Source organism: Ammospiza nelsoni, chromosome 4 (genome assembly GCF_027579445.1).
Source record: "Ammospiza nelsoni isolate bAmmNel1 chromosome 4, bAmmNel1.pri, whole genome shotgun sequence".
Lineage (NCBI taxonomy): Eukaryota > Metazoa > Chordata > Aves > Passeriformes > Passerellidae > Ammospiza > Ammospiza nelsoni.
The window spans coordinates 38,346,689-38,363,924 of NC_080636.1; positions in this window are offsets into that span (position 1 = coordinate 38,346,689).

The following is a 17,236-nucleotide window of genomic DNA, read 5'->3' on the forward strand; positions in this document are numbered from 1 at the left end:
TTCTTCACCTTTCCGATGCTGCCGCTCTCTCCGGCTCCCTGAGCCCAAGAAGCGGCTTCTTCGCGCAAAGACGATTGTACCGCTCACAGTGCTCTCTTAGCGCGGCTTCTTCCGAAAGAAGCCCGGGAGCGGCGCTTAGCTCCGGAGAGCATCGTCCCTTCGTCTTTAGCGTCTTTTGTGGTCCACATCCTGGCAGAAAGCTTTTCCACTCTGTCTGGCAAGGAATCCTGCGGGAGCACAGAAACCATCTCCCATCGTGTTCTGGACGTTGCACGGAGGTCTGCCATGTGTTTGGCATAAAGAAAGGAAAAGCTGTCCAAAACACCTTCTTATCGAATATTCATGTGATTAGAAAAGTCAGGAGAATGGTAAGGTACTGTTTACTATCAGTTGGCAAGTTGAGCACACAATCCCAGTGTTGTACAACTTCCTTCTTCACCTTTCCCATGCTGCCGCTCTCTCCGGCTGCCTGAACCGAAGATGCGGCTTCTTCGCGCAAAGACGATTGTACCGCTCACAGTGCTCTCTTAGCGCGGCTTCTGCCGAAAGACGCCCGGGAGCGGCGCTTAGCTCCGGAGAGCATCGTCGCTTCGTCTTTAGCGTCTTTTGTGGTCTACATCCTAGCAGAAAGCTTTTCCACTCTGTCTGGCAAGGAAAACCTGCGGGAGCACAGGAAACATCTCCCATCGTGTTCTGGATATTGCACGGAGGTCTGCCAAGTGTTTGCATGAAGAAATTAATAGTTGTTCAAAAGAAATTCCTATCGAATATTCTTGTGATTGGAAAATTCAGGAAAGTGGTAAGGTAATGTTTTCTATCAGTTGGCAAGCTGCGCACATAATCCCAGTGTTGTACAGCTTCCTTCTTCACCTTTCCCATGCTGCCGCTCTCTCCGGCTCCCGGAGCCCAAGAAGCGGCTTCTTCGCGCAAAGACGATTGTACCGCTCACAGTGCTCTCTTAGCGTGGCTTCTGCCGAAAGAAGCCCGAGAGCGGCGCTTAGCTCCGGAGAGCATCGTCCCTTCGTCTTTAGCGTCTTTTGTGGTCTACATTTTAGCAGATAGCTTTTCCACTCTGTCTGGCAAGGAAAACCTGCGGGACCACAGAAAACATCTCCCATCGTGTTCTGGACGTTGCACGGAGGTCTGCCAAGTGTTTGCATGAAGAAAACAAAAGTTGTCCAAAATAACTTCCTATCGAATGTTCATGTGATTGGAAAAGTCAGGAGAATGGTAAGGTACTGTTTTCTATCAGTTGGCAAGTTGAGCACACAATCCCAGTGTAGTACAGCTTCCTTCTTCACCTTTCCCATGCTGCCGCTCTCTCCGGCTCCCTGAGCCCGAGAAGCGGCTTCTTCGCGCAAAGACGATTGTACCGCTCACAGTGCTCTCTTAGCGCGGCTTCTGCCGAAAGAAGCCCGGGAGCGGCGCTTAGCTCCGGAGAGCATCGTCCCTTCGTCTTTAGCGTCTTTTGTGGTCTACATTTTAGCAGATAGCTTTTCCACTCTGTCTGGCAAGGAAAACCTGCGGGAGCACAGAAAACATCTCCCATCGTGTTCTGGACGTTGCACGGAGGTCTGCCATGTGTTTGGCATAAAGAAAAGAAAAGCTGTCCAAAAGAGCTTCTTATCGAATATTCATGTGATTAGAAAAGTCAGGAGAATGGTAAGGTACTGTTTTCTATCAGTTGGCAAGTTGAGCACACAATCCCAGTGTTGTACAGCTTCTTTCTTCACTTTTCCGATGCTGCCGCTCTCTCCGGCTCCCGGAGCCGAAGATGCGGCTTCTTCGCGCAAAGACGATTGTACCGCTCACAGTGCTCTCTTAGCGCGGCTTCTGCCGAAAGACGCCCGGGAGCGGCGCTTAGCCTTGGGAGAGCATCGTCCCTTCGTATTTGGCGTCTTTTGTGGTCTACATCCTAGCAGAAAGCTTTTCCACTCTGTCTGGCAAGGAAAACCTGCGGGAGCACAGGAAACATCTCCCATCGTGTTCTGGACGTTGCACGGAGGTCTGCCAAGTGTTTGGCATAAAGAAAAGAAAAGCTGTCCAAAACAGCTTCTTATCGAATATTCATGTGATTGGAAATGTCAGGAGAATGGTAAGGTACTGTTTTCTATCAGTTGGCAAGTTGAGCACGCAATCCCAGTGTTGTACAGCTTCTTTCTTCACCTTTCCCATGCTGCCGCTCTCTCCGGCTCCCGGAGCCGAAGATGCGGCTTCTTCGCGCAAAGACGATTGTACCGCTCACAGTGCTCTCTTAGCGCGGCTTCTGCCGAAAGAAGCCCGGGAGCGGCGCTTAGCTCCGGAGAGCATCGTCCCTTCGTCTTTAGCGTCTTTTGTGGTCTACATCCTAGCAGAAAGCTTTTCCACTCTGTCTGGCAAGGAAACTCTGCGGGACCACAGAAAACATCTCCCATCATGTTCTGGACGTTGCACGGAGGTCTGCCAAGTGTTTGCATGAAGAAAAGAAAAGTTGTCCAAAATAACTTCCTATCGAATGTTCATGTGATTGGAAAAGTCAGGAGAATGGTAAGGTACTGTTTTCTATCAGTTGGCAATTTGAGCACACAATCCCAGTGTTGTACAGCTTCCTTCTTCACCTTTCCCATGCTGCCGCTCTCTCCGGCTCCCTGAGCCCAAGAAGCAACTTCTTCGCGCAAAGACGATTGTACCGCTCACAGTGCTCTCTTAGCGCGGCTTCTGCCGAAAGAAGCCCGGGAGCGGCGCTTAGCTCCGGAGAGCATCGTCCCTTCGTCTTTAGCGTCTTTTGTGGTCTACATCCTAGCAGAAAGCTTTTCCACTCTGTCTGGCAAGGAAAACCTGCGGGAGCACAGAAAACATCTCCCATCGTGTTCTGGACGTTGCACGGAGGTCTGCCATGTGTTTGGCATAAAGAAAGGAAAAGCTGTCCAAAACAGCTTCTTATCGAATATTCATGTGATTAGAAAAGTCAGGAGAATGGTAAGGTACTGTTTTCTATCAGTTGGCCAGTTGAGCACACAATCCCAGTGTTGTACAACTTCCTTCTTCACCTTTCCGATGCTGCCGCTCTCTCCGGCTCCCGGAGCCAAAGAACCGGCTACTTCGCGCAAAGACGATTGTACCGCTCACAGTGCTCTCTTAGCGCAGCTTCTGCCGAAAGACGCCCGGGAGCGGGGCTTAGCTCCGGAGAGCATCGTCCCTTCGTCTTTAGCGTCTTTTGTGGTCTACATCCTAGCAGAAAGCTTTTCCACTCTGTCTGGCAAGGAAAACCTGCGGGAGCACAGGAAACATCTCCCATCGTGTTCTGGACGTTGCACGGAGGTCTGCCAAGTGTTTGGCATAAAGAAAAGAAAAGCTGTGCAAAACAGCTTCTTATCGAATATTCATGTGATTGGAAAAGTCAGGAGAATGGTAAGGTACAGTTTTCTATCAGTTGGCAAGTTGAGCACGCAATCCCAGTGTTGTACAGCTTCTTTCTTCACCTTTCCCATGCTGCCGCTCTCTCCGGCTCCCGGAGCCGAAGAAGCAGCTTCTTCGCGCAAAGACGATTGTACCGCTCACAGTGCTCTCTTAGCGCGGCTTCTGCCGAAAGAAGCCCGGAAGCGGCGCTTAGCTCCGGAGAGCATCGTCCCTTCGTCTTTAGTGTCTTTTGTGGTCTACATCCTAGCAGAAATCTTTTCCACTCTGTCTGGCAAGGAAAATCTGCGGGAGCACAGAAACCATCTCCCATCTTGTTCTGGACGTTGCACGGAGGTCTGCCATGTTTTTGGCATAAAGAAAAGAAAAGCTGTCCAAAACTGCTTCTTATCGAATATTCATGTAATTAGAAAAGTCAGGAGAATGGTAAGGTACTGTTTTCTATCAGTTGGCAAGTTGAGCACACAATCCCAGTGTTGTACAGCTTCTTTCTTCACCTTTCCCATGCTGCCGCTCTCTCCGGCTCCGGGAGCCAAGAAGCGGCTTCTTCGCGCAAAGACGATTGTACCGCTCACAGTGCTCTCTTAGCGCGGCTTCTGCCGAAAGAAGCCCGGGAGCGGCGCTTAGCTCCGGAGAGCATCGTCCCTTCGTCTTTAGCGTCTTTTGTGGTCTACATCCTAGCAGAAAGCTTTTCCACTCTGTCTGGCAAGGAAACTCTGCGGGACCACAGAAAACATCTCCCATCATGTTCTGGACGTTGCACGGAGGTCTGCCAAGTGTTTGCATGAAGAAAAGAAAAGTTGTCCAAAATAACTTCCTATCGAATGTTCATGTGATTGGAAAAGTCAGGAGAATGGTAAGGTACTGTTTTCTATCATTTGGCAAGTTGAGCACACAATCCCAGTGTTGTACAGCTTCCTTCTTCACCTTTCCGATGCTGCCGCTCTCTCCGGCTCCCTGAGCCCAAGAAGCAACTTCTTCGCGCAAAGACGATTGTACCGCTCACAGTGCTCTCTTAGCGCGGCTTCTGCCGAAAGAAGCCCGGGAGCGGCGCTTAGCTCCGGAGAGCATCGTCCCTTCGTCTTTAGCGTCTTTTGTGGTCTACATCCTAGCAGAAAGCTTTTCCACTCTGTCTGGCAAGGAAAACCTGCGGGAGCACAGAAAACATCTCCCATCGTGTTCTGGACGTTGCACGGAGGTCTGCCATGTGTTTGGCATAAAGAAAGGAAAAGCTGTCCAAAACAGCTTCTTATCGAATATTCATGTGATTAGAAAAGTCAGGAGAATGGTAAGGTACTGTTTTCTATCAGTTGGCCAGTTGAGCACACAATCCCAGTGTTGTACAACTTCCTTCTTCACCTTTCCGATGCTGCCGCTCTCTCCGGCTCCCGGAGCCAATGAACCGGCTACTTCGCGCAAAGACGATTGTACCGCTCACAGTGCTCTCTTAGCGCAGCTTCTGCCGAAAGACGCCCGGGAGCGGGGCTTAGCTCCGGAGAGCATCGTCCCTTCGTCTTTAGCGTCTTTTGTGGTCTACATCCTAGCAGAAAGCTTTTCCACTCTGTCTGGCAAGGAAAACCTGCGGGAGCACAGGAAACATCTCCCATCGTGTTCTGGACGTTGCACGGAGGTCTGCCAAGTGTTTGGCATAAAGAAAAGAAAAGCTGTGCAAAACAGCTTCTTATCGAATATTCATGTGATTGGAAAAGTCAGGAGAATGGTAAGGTACAGTTTTCTATCAGTTGGCAAGTTGAGCACGCAATCCCAGTGTTGTACAGCTTCTTTCTTCACCTTTCCCATGCTGCCGCTCTCTCCGGCTCCCGGAGCCGAAGAAGCAGCTTCTTCGCGCAAAGACGATTGTACCGCTCACAGTGCTCTCTTAGCGCGGCTTCTGCCGAAAGAAGCCCGGAAGCGGCGCTTAGCTCCGGAGAGCATCGTCCCTTCGTCTTTAGTGTCTTTTGTGGTCTACATCCTAGCAGAAATCTTTTCCACTCTGTCTGGCAAGGAAAATCTGCGGGAGCACAGAAACCATCTCCCATCTTGTTCTGGACGTTGCACGGAGGTCTGCCATGTTTTTGGCATAAAGAAAAGAAAAGCTGTCCAAAACTGCTTCTTATCGAATATTCATGTAATTAGAAAAGTCAGGAGAATGGTAAGGTACTGGTTTCTGTCAGTTGGCAAGTTGAGCACACAATCCCAGTGTAGTACAGCTTCCTTCTTCACCTTTCCCATGCTGCCGCTCTCTCCGGCTCCCGGAGCCGAAGATGCGGCTTCTTCGCGCAAAGACGATTGTACCGCTCACAGTGCTCTCTTACCGCGGCTTCTGCCGAAAGACGCCCGGGAGCGGCGCTTAGCCTCGGGAGAGCATCGTCCCTTCGTATTTAGCGTCTTTTGTGGTCTACATCCTAGCAGAAAGCTTTTCCACTCTGTCTGGCAAGGAAAACATGCGGGAGCACAGAAACCATCACCCATCGTGTTCTGGACGTTGCACGGATGTCAGCCATGTGTTTGGCATAAAGAAAAGGAAAGCTGTCCAAAACAGCTTCTTATAGAGTATTCATGTGATTGGAAAATCAGGAGAATGGTAAGGTACTGTTTACTATCAGTTGGCAAGTTGAGCACACAATCCCAGTGCTGTACAGCTTCCTTCTTCACCTTTCCGATGCTGCCGCTCTCTCCGGCTCCCGGAGCCCAAGAAGCGGCTTCTTCGCGCAAAGACGATTGTACCGCTCACAGTGCTCTCTTAGCGCGGCTTCTGCCGAAAGAAGCCCGGGAGCGGCGCTTAGCTCCGGAGAGCATCGTCCCTTCGTCTTTAGCGTCTTTTGTGGTCTACATTTTAGCAGATAGCTTTTCCACTCTGTCTGGCAAGGAAAACCTGCGGGACCACAGAAAACATCTCCCATCGTGTTCTGGACATTGCACGGAGGTCTGCCAAGTGTTTGCATGAAGAAAACAAAAGTTGTCCAAAATAACTTCCTATCGAATGTTCATGTGATTGGAAAAGTCAGGAGAATGGTAAGGTACTGTTTTCTATCAGTTGGCAATTTGAGCACACAATCCCAGTGTTGTACAGCTTCCTTCTTCACCTTTCCGATGCTGCCGCTCTCTCCGGCTCCCTGAGCCCAAGAAGCGGCTTCTTCGCGCAAAGACGATTGTACCGCTCACAGTGCTCTCTTAGCGCGGCTTCTGCCGAAAGAAGCCCGGGAGCGGCGCTTAGCTCCGGAGAGCATCGTCCCTTCGTCTTTAGCGTCTTTTGTGGTCCACATCCTGGCAGAAAGCTTTTCCACTCTGTCTGGCAAGGAATCCTGCGGGAGCACAGAAACCATCTCCCATCGTGTTCTGGACGTTGCACGGAGGTCTGCCATGTGTTTGGCATAAAGAAAAGAAAAGCTGTCCAAAACAGCTTCTTATCGAATATTCATGTGATTAGAAAAGTCAGGAGAATGGTAAGGTACTGTTTTCTATCAGTTGGCAAGTTGAGCACACAATCCCAGTGTTGTACAGCTTCTTTCTTCACTTTCCCATGCTGCCGCTCCCTCCGGCTCCCTGGGCCCAAGATGCGCCTTCTTCGCGCAAAGACGATTGTACCGCTCACAGTGCTCTCTTAGCGCGGCTTCTGCCGAAAGACGCCCGGGAGCGGCTCTTAGCTCCGGAGAGCATCGTCCCTTCGTCTTTAGCGTCTTTTGTGGTGTACATTTTAGCAGAAAGCTTTTCCAGTCTGTTTGGCAAGGAAAACCTGCGGGAGCACAGAAAACATTTCCCATCGTGTTCTGGACAATGCACGGAGTTCTGCCATGTGTTTGGCATAAAGAAAAGAAAAGCTGTCCAAAACAGCTTCTTATCGAATATTCATGTGATTAGAAAAGTCAGGAGAATGGTAAGGTACTGTTTTCTATCAGTTGGCAAGTTGAGCACACAATCCCAGTGTTGTACAGCTTCTTTCTTCACTTTTCCGATGCTGCCGCTCTCTCCGGCTCCCTGAGCCCAAGAAGCGGCTTCTTCGCGCAAAGACGATTGTACCGCTCACAGTGCTCTCTTAGCGCGGCTTCTGCCGAAAGACGCCCGGGAGCGGCGCTTAGCTCCGGAGAGCATTGCGCCTTCGTCTTTAGCGTCTTTTGTGGTCTACATCCTAGCTGAAAGCTTTTCCAGTCTGTCTGGCAAGGAAAACCTGCGGGAGCACAGAAAACATCTCCCATCGTATTCTGGACGTTGCACGGAGGTCTGCCATGTGTTTGGCATAAAGAAAAGAAAAGCTGTCCAAAACAGCTTCTTATCGAATATTCATGTGATTGGAAAAGTCAGGAGAATGGTAAGGTACTGTTTTCTATCAGTTGGCAAGTTGAGCACACAATCCCAGTGTTGTACAGTTTCTTTCTTCACTTTTCCGATGCTGCCGCTCTCTCCGGCTCCCTGGGCCGAACAAGCGGCTTCTTCGCGCAAAGACGATTGTACCGCTCACAGTGCTCTCTTAGCGCGGCTTCTGCCGAAAGAAGCCCGGGAGCGGCGCTTAGCTCCGGAGAGCATCGTACCTTCGTCTTTAGCGTCTTTTATAGTCTATATTTAGCAGATAGCTTTTCCACTCTGTCTGGCAAGGAAAACATGCGGGAGCACAGGAAACATCTCCCATCGCGTTCTGGACATTGCACGGGGATCTGCCAAGTGTTTGCATGAAGAAATTAATAGTTGTCCAAAATAAATTCCTATCGAATATTCTTGTGATTGGAAAAGTCAGGAAAGTGCTAAGGTAATGTTTTCTATCAGTTGGCAAGTTGAGCACACAATCCCAGTGTAGTACAGCTTCCTTCTTCACCTTTCCGATGCTGCCGCTCTCTCCGGCTCCCTGAGCCCGAGAAGCGGCTTCTTCGCGCAAAGACGATTGTACCGCTCACAGTGCTCTCTTAGCGCGGCTTCTGCCGAAAGAAGCCCGGGAGCGGCGCTTAGCTCCGGAGAGCATCGTCCCTTCGTCTTTAGCGTCTTTTGTGGTCTACATTTTAGCAGATAGCTTTTCCACTCTGTCTGGCAAGGAAAACCTGCGGGAGCACAGAAACCATCTCCCATCGTGTTCTGGACGTTGCACGGAGGTCTGCCATGTGTTTGGCATAAAGAAAAGAAAAGCTGTCCAAAAGAGCTTCTTATCGAATATTCATGTGATTAGAAAAGTCAGGAGAATGGTAAGGTACTGTTTTCTATCAGTTGGCAAGTTGAGCACACAATCCCAGTGTAGTACAGCTTCCTTCTTCACCTTTCCCATGCTGCCGCTCTCTCCGGCTCCCGGAGCCGAAGATGCGGCTTCTTCGCGCAAAGACGATTGTACCGCTCACAGTGCCCTCTTAGCGCGGCTTCTGCCGAAAGAAGCCCGGGAGCGGCGCTTAGCTCCGGAGAGCATCGTACCTTAGTCTTTAGCGTCTTTTGTGGTCCACATCCTGGCAGAAAGCTTTTCCATTCTGTCCGGCAAGGAAAACATGCGGGAGCACAGAAACCATCTCCCATCGTGTTCTGGACGTTGCACGGAGGTCTGCCAAGTGTTTGGCATAAAGAAAAGTAAAGCTGTCCAAAACAGCTTCTTATCGAATATTCATGTGATTAGAAAAGTCAGGAGAATGGTAAGGTACTGTTTACTATCAGTTGGCAAGTTGAGCACACAATCCCAGTGTTGTACAACTTCCTTCTTCACCTTTCCCATGCTGCCGCTCTCTCCGGCTGCCTGAACCGAAGATGCGGCTTCTTCGCGCAAAGACGATTGTACCGCTCACAGTGCTCTCTTAGCGCGGCTTCTGCCGAAAGACGCCCGGGAGCGGCGCTTAGCTCCGGAGAGCATCGTCGCTTCGTCTTTAGCGTCTTTTGTGGTCTACATCCTAGCAGAAAGCTTTTCCACTCTGTCTGGCAAGGAAAACCTGCGGGAGCACAGGAAACATCTCCCATCGTGTTCTGGATATTGCACGGAGGTCTGCCAAGTGTTTGCATGAAGAAATTAATAGTTGTTCAAAAGAAATTCCTGTCGAATATTCTTGTGATTGGAAAATTCAGGAAAGTGGTAAGGTAATGTTTTCTATCAGTTGGCAAGCTGCGCACATAATCCCAGTGTTGTACAGCTTCCTTCTTCACCTTTCCCATGCTGCCGCTCTCTCCGGCACCCGGAGCCCAAGAAGCGGCTTCTTCGCGCAAAGACGATTGTACCGCTCACAGTGCTCTCTTAGCGCGGCTTCTGCCGAAAGAAGCCCGGGAGCGGCGCTTAGCTCCGGAGAGCATCGTCCCTTCGTCTTTAGCGTCTTTTGTGGTCTACATTTTAGCAGATAGCTTTTCCACTCTGTCTGGCAAGGAAAACCTGCGGGACCACAGAAAACATCTCCCATCGTGTTCTGGACGTTGCACGGAGGTCTGCCAAGTGTTTGCATGAAGAAAACAAAAGTTGTCCAAAATAACTTCCTATCGAATGTTCATGTGATTGGAAAAGTCAGGAGAATGGTAAGGTACTGTTTTCTATCAGTTGGCAAGTTGAGCACACAATCCCAGTGTAGTACAGCTTCCTTCTTCACCTTTCCCATGCTGCCGCTCTCTCCGGCTCCCTGAGCCCGAGAAGCGGCTTCTTCGCGCAAAGACGATTGTACCGCTCACAGTGCTCTCTTAGCGCGGCTTCTGCCGAAAGAAGCCCGGGAGCGGCGCTTAGCTCCGGAGAGCATCGTACCTTCGTCTTTAGCGTCTTTTGTGGTCTACATTTTAGCAGATAGCTTTTCCACTCTGTCTGGCAAGGAAAACCTGCGGGAGCACAGAAACCATCTCCCATCGTGTTCTGGACGTTGCACGGAGGTCTGCCATGTGTTTGGCATAAAGAAAAGAAAAGCTGTCCAAAAGAGCTTCTTATCGAATATTCATGTGATTAGAAAAGTCAGGAGAATGGTAAGGTACTGTTTTCTATCAGTTGGCAAGTTGAGCACACAATCCCAGTGTTGTACAGCTTCTTTCTTCACTTTTCCGATGCTGCCGCTCTCTCCGGCTCCCGGAGCCGAAGATGCGGCTTCTTCGCGCAAAGACGATTGTACCGCTCACAGTGCTCTCTTAGCGCGGCTTCTGCCGAAAGACGCCCGGGAGCGGCGCTTAGCCTTGGGAGAGCATCGTCCCTTCGTATTTAGCGTCTTTTGTGGTCTACATCCTAGCAGAAAGCTTTTCCACTCTGTCTGGCAAGGAAAACCTGCGGGAGCACAGAAAACATCTCCCATCGTCTTCTGGACGTTGCACGGAGGTCTGCCAAGTGTTTGGCATGAAGGAAAGAAAAGCTGTCCAAAACAGCTTCTTATCGAATATTCATGTGATTGGAAATGTCAGGAGAATGGTAAGGTACTGTTTTCTATCAGTTGGCAAGTTGAGCACGCAATCCCAGTGTTGTACAGCTTCTTTCTTCACCTTTCCCATGCTGCCGCTCTCTCCGGCTCCCGGAGCCGAAGAAGTGGCTTCTTCGCGCAAAGACGATTGTACCGCTCACAGTGCTCTCTTAGCGCGGCTTCTGCCGAAAGAAGCCCGGGAGCGGCGCTTAGCTCCGGAGAGCATCGTCCCTTCGTCTTTAGCGTCTTTTGTGGTCTACATCCTAGCAGAAAGCTTTTCCACTCTGTCTGGCAAGGAAACTCTGCGGGACCACAGAAAACATCTCCCATCATGTTCTGGACGTTGCACGGAGGTCTGCCAAGTGTTTGCATGAAGAAAAGAAAAGTTGTCCAAAATAACTTCCTATCGAATGTTCATGTGATTGGAAAAGTCAGGAGAATGGTAAGGTACTGTTTTCTATCAGTTGGCAATTTGAGCACACAATCCCAGTGTTGTACAGCTTCCTTCTTCACCTTTCCGATGCTGCCGCTCTCTCCGGCTCCCTGAGCCCAAGAAGCAACTTCTTCGCGCAAAGACGATTGTACCGCTCACAGTGCTCTCTTAGCGCGGCTTCTGCCGAAAGAAGCCCGGGAGCGGCGCTTAGCTCCGGAGAGCATCGTCCCTTCGTCTTTAGCGTCTTTTGTGGTCTACATCCTAGCAGAAAGCTTTTCCACTCTGTCTGGCAAGGAAAACCTGCGGGAGCACAGAAAACATCTCCCATCGTGTTCTGGACGTTGCACGGAGGTCTGCCATGTGTTTGGCATAAAGAAAGGAAAAGCTGTCCAAAACAGCTTCTTATCGAATATTCATGTGATTAGAAAAGTCAGGAGAATGGTAAGGTACTGTTTTCTATCAGTTGGCCAGTTGAGCACACAATCCCAGTGTTGTACAACTTCCTTCTTCACCTTTCCGATGCTGCCGCTCTCTCCGGCTTCCGGAGCCAAAGAACCGGCTACTTCGCGCAAAGACGATTGTACCGCTCACAGTGCTCTCTTAGCGCAGCTTCTGCCGAAAGACGCCCGGGAGCGGGGCTTAGCTCCGGAGAGCATCGTCCCTTCGTCTTTAGCGTCTTTTGTGGTCTACATCCTAGCAGAAAGCTTTTCCACTCTGTCTGGCAAGGAAAACCTGCGGGAGCACAGGAAACATCTCCCATCGTGTTCTGGACGTTGCACGGAGGTCTGCCAAGTGTTTGGCATAAAGAAAAGAAAAGCTGTGCAAAACAGCTTCTTATCGAATATTCATGTGATTGGAAAAGTCAGGAGAATGGTAAGGTACAGTTTTCTATCAGTTGGCAAGTTGAGCACGCAATCCCAGTGTTGTACAGCTTCTTTCTTCACCTTTCCCATGCTGCCGCTCTCTCCGGCTCCCGGAGCCGAAGAAGCAGCTTCTTCGCGCAAAGACGATTGTACCGCTCACAGTGCTCTCTTAGCGCGGCTTCTGCCGAAAGAAGCCCGGAAGCGGCGCTTAGCTCCGGAGAGCATCGTCCCTTCGTCTTTAGTGTCTTTTGTGGTCTACATCCTAGCAGAAATCTTTTCCACTCTGTCTGGCAAGGAAAATCTGCGGGAGCACAGAAACCATCTCCCATCTTGTTCTGGACGTTGCACGGAGGTCTGCCATGTTTTTGGCATAAAGAAAAGAAAAGCTGTCCAAAACTGCTTCTTATCGAATATTCATGTAATTAGAAAAGTCAGGAGAATGGTAAGGTACTGTTTTCTATCAGTTGGCAAGTTGAGCACACAATCCCAGTGTTGTACAGCTTCTTTCTTCACCTTTCCCATGCTGCCGCTCTCTCCGGCTCCGGGAGCCAAGAAGCGGCTTCTTCGCGCAAAGACGATTGTACCGCTCACAGTGCTCTCTTAGCGCGGCTTCTGCCGAAAGACGCCCGGTAGCGGCGCATACCTCTGGAGAGCATCGTCCTTTCGTCTTTAGCGTCTTTTGTGGTCTACATCCTAGTAGAAAGTTTTTCCACTCTGTCTGGCAAGGAAAACCTGCTGGAGCACAGAAAACATCTCCCATCGTGTTCTGGACGTTGCACGGAGGTCTGCCAAGTGTTTGTCATAAAGATAGGAAAAGCTGTCCAAAACAGCTTCTTATCGAATATTCATGTGATTAGAAAAGTCAGGAGAATGGTAAGGTGCTGTTTTCTGTCTGTTGGCAAGCTGCGCACACAATCCCAGTGTTGTACAGCGTCCTTCTTCACCTTTCCGATGCTGCCGCTCTCTCCGGCTCTTGGAGCCCAAGAAGCGGCTTCTTCGCGCAAAGACGATTGTACCGCTCACAGTGCTCTCTTAGCCCGGCTTCTGCCGAACGAAGCCCGGGAGCGGCGCTTAGCTCCGGAGAGCAGCGTCCCTTCGTCTTTAGCGTCTTTTGTAGTCTACATTTTAGCAGATAGCGTTTCCACTCTGTCTGGCAAGGAAAACCTGCGGGAGAACAGAAAACATCTCCCATCGTGTTCTAGACATTGCACGGATGTCTGCCAAGTGTATCCATGAAGAAAAGAAAAGTTGTCCAAAATAACTTCCTATGGAATGTTCATGTGATTGGAAAAGTCAGGAGAATGGTAAGGTACTGGTTTCTGTCAGTTGGCAAGTTGAGCACACAATCCCAGTGTAGTACAGCTTCCTTCTTCACCTTTCCCATGCTGCCGCTCTCTCCGGCTCCCGGAGCCGAAGATGCGGCTTCTTCGCGCAAAGACGATTGTACCGCTCACAGTGCTCTCTTAGCGCGGCTTCTGCCGAAAGACGCCCGGGAGCGGCGCTTAGCCTCGGGAGAGCATCGTCCCTTCGTATTTAGCGTCTTTTGTGGTCTACATCCTAGCAGAAAGCTTTTCCACTCTGTCTGGCAAGGAAAACATGCGGGAGCACAGAAACCATCACCCATCGTGTTCTGGACGTTGCACGGATGTCAGCCATGTGTTTGGCATAAAGAAAAGGAAAGCTGTCCAAAACAGCTTCTTATAGAGTATTCATGTGATTGGAAAATCAGGAGAATGGTAAGGTACTGTTTACTATCAGTTGGCAAGTTGAGCACACAATCCCAGTGCTGTACAGCTTCCTTCTTCACCTTTCCGATGCTGCCGCTCTCTCCGGCTCCCGGAGCCCAAGAAGCGGCTTCTTCGCGCAAAGACGATTGTACCGCTCACAGTGCTCTCTTAGCGCGGCTTCTGCCGAAAGAAGCCCGGGAGCGGCGCTTAGCTCCGGAGAGCATCGTCCCTTCGTCTTTAGCGTCTTTTGTGGTCTACATTTTAGCAGATAGCTTTTCCACTCTGTCTGGCAAGGAAAACCTGCGGGACCACAGAAAACATCTCCCATCGTGTTCTGGACATTGCACGGAGGTCTGCCAAGTGTTTGCATGAAGAAAACAAAAGTTGTCCAAAATAACTTCCTATCGAATGTTCATGTGATTGGAAAAGTCAGGAGAATGGTAAGGTACTGTTTTCTATCAGTTGGCAATTTGAGCACACAATCCCAGTGTTGTACAGCTTCCTTCTTCACCTTTCCGATGCTGCCGCTCTCTCCGGCTCCCTGAGCCCAAGAAGCGGCTTCTTCGCGCAAAGACGATTGTACCGCTCACAGTGCTCTCTTAGCGCGGCTTCTTCCGAAAGAAGCCCGGGAGCGGCGCTTAGCTCCGGAGAGCATCGTCCCTTAGTCTTTAGCGTCTTTTGTGGTCCACATCCTGGCAGAAAGCTTTTCCACTCTGTCTGGCAAGGAATCCTGCGGGAGCACAGAAACCATCTCCCATCGTGTTCTGGACGTTGCACGGAGGTCTGCCATGTGTTTGGCATAAAGAAAAGAAAAGCTGTCCAAAACAGCTTCTTATCGAATATTCATGTGATTAGAAAAGTCAGGAGAATGGTAAGGTACTGTTTTCTATCAGTTGGCAAGTTGAGCACACAATCCCAGTGTTGTACAGCTTCTTTCTTCACTTTCCCATGCTGCCGCTCCCTCCGGCTCCCTGGGCCCAAGATGCGCCTTCTTCGCGCAAAGACGATTGTACCGCTCACAGTGCTCTCTTAGCGCGGCTTCTGCCGAAAGACGCCCGGGAGCGGCGCTTAGCTCCGGAGAGCATCGTCCCTTCGTCTTTAGCGTCTTTTGTGGTCTACATTTTAGCAGAAAGCTTTTCCAGTCTGTTTGGCAAGGAAAACCTGCGGGAGCACAGAAAACATTTCCCATCGTGTTCTGGACAATGCACGGAGTTCTGCCATGTGTTTGGCATAAAGAAAAGAAAAGCTGTCCAAAACAGCTTCTTATCGAATATTCATGTGATTAGAAAAGTCAGGAGAATGGTAAGGTACTGTTTTCTATCAGTTGGCAAGTTGAGCACACAATCCCAGTGTTGTACAGCTTCTTTCTTCACTTTTCCGATGCTGCCGCTCTCTCCGGCTCCCTGAGCCCAAGAAGCGGCTTCTTCACGCAAAGACGATTGTACCGCTCACAGTGCTCTCTTAGCGCGGCTTCTGCCGAAAGACGCCCGGGAGCGGCGCTTAGCTCCGGAGAGCATTGCGCCTTCGTCTTTAGCGTCTTTTGTGGTCTACATCCTGGCAGAAAGCTTTTCCACTCTGTCTGGCAAGGAAAACCTGCGGGAGCACAGAAAACATCTCCCATCGTGTTCTGGACGTTGCACGGAGGTCTGCCATGTGTTTGGCATAAAGAAAAGAAAAGCTGTCCAAAAGAGCTTCTTATCGAATATTCATGTGATTAGAAAAGTCAGGAGAATGGTAAGGTACTGTTTTCTATCAGTTGGCAAGTTGAGCACACAATCCCAGTGTAGTACAGCTTCCTTCTTCACCTTTCCCATGCTGCCGCTCTCTCCGGCTCCCGGAGCCGAAGATGCGGCTTCTTCGCGCAAAGACGATTGTACCGCTCACAGTGCTCTCTTAGGGCGGCTTCTGCCGAAAGAAGCCCGGGAGCGGCGCTTAGCTCCGGAGAGCATCGTACCTTAGTCTTTAGCGTCTTTTGTGGTCCACATCCTGGCAGAAAGCTTTTCCATTCTGTCCGGCAAGGAAAACATGCGGGAGCACAGAAACCATCTCCCATCGTGTTCTGGACGTTGCACGGAGGTCTGCCAAGTGTTTGGCATAAAGAAAAGAAAAGCTGTCCAAAACAGCTTCTTATCGAATATTCATGTGATTAGAAAAGTCAGGAGAATGGTAAGGTACTGTTTTCTATCAGTTGGCAAGTTGAGCACACAATCCCAGTGTTGTACAACTTCCTTCTTCACCTTTCCCATGCTGCCGCTCTCTCCGGCTGCCTGAACCGAAGATGCGGCTTCTTCGCGCAAAGACGATTGTACCGCTCACAGTGCTCTCTTAGCGCGGCTTCTGCCGAAAGACGCCCGGGAGCGGCGCTTAGCTCCGGAGAGCATCGTCGCTTCGTCTTTAGCGTCTTTTGTGGTCTACATCCTAGCAGAAAGCTTTTCCACTCTGTCTGGCAAGGAAAACCTGCGGGAGCACAGGAAACATCTCCCATCGTGTTCTGGATATTGCACGGAGGTCTGCCAAGTGTTTGCATGAAGAAATTAATAGTTGTTCAAAAGAAATTCCTATCGAATATTCTTGTGATTGGAAAATTCAGGAAAGTGGTAAGGTAATGTTTTCTATCAGTTGGCAAGCTGCGCACATAATCCCAGTGTTGTACAGCTTCCTTCTTCACCTTTCCCATGCTGCCGCTCTCTCCGGCACCCGGAGCCCAAGAAGCGGCTTCTTCGCGCAAAGACGATTGTACCGCTCACAGTGCTCTCTTAGCGCGGCTTCTGCCGAAAGAAGCCCGGGAGCGGCGCTTAGCTCCGGAGAGCATCGTCCCTTCGTCTTTAGCGTCTTTTGTGGTCTACATTTTAGCAGATAGCTTTTCCACTCTGTCTGGCAAGGAAAACCTGCGGGACCACAGAAAACATCTCCCATCGTGTTCTGGACGTTGCACGGAGGTCTGCCAAGTGTTTGCATGAAGAAAACAAAAGTTGTCCAAAATAACTTCCTATCGAATGTTCATGTGATTGGAAAAGTCAGGAGAATGGTAAGGTACTGTTTTCTATCAGTTGGCAAGTTGAGCACACAATCCCAGTGTAGTACAGCTTCCTTCTTCACCTTTCCCATGCTGCCGCTCTCTCCGGCTCCCTGAGCCCGAGAAGCGGCTTCTTCGCGCAAAGACGATTGTACCGCTCACAGTGCTCTCTTAGCGCGGCTTCTGCCGAAAGAAGCCCGGGAGCGGCGCTTAGCTCCGGAGAGCATCGTACCTTCGTCTTTAGCGTCTTTTGTGGTCTACATTTTAGCAGATAGCTTTTCCACTCTGTCTGGCAAGGAAAACCTGCGGGAGCACAGAAACCATCTCCCATCGTGTTCTGGACGTTGCACGGAGGTCTGCCATGTGTTTGGCATAAAGAAAAGAAAAGCTGTCCAAAAGAGCTTCTTATCGAATATTCATGTGATTAGAAAAGTCAGGAGAATGGTAAGGTACTGTTTTCTATCAGTTGGCAAGTTGAGCAC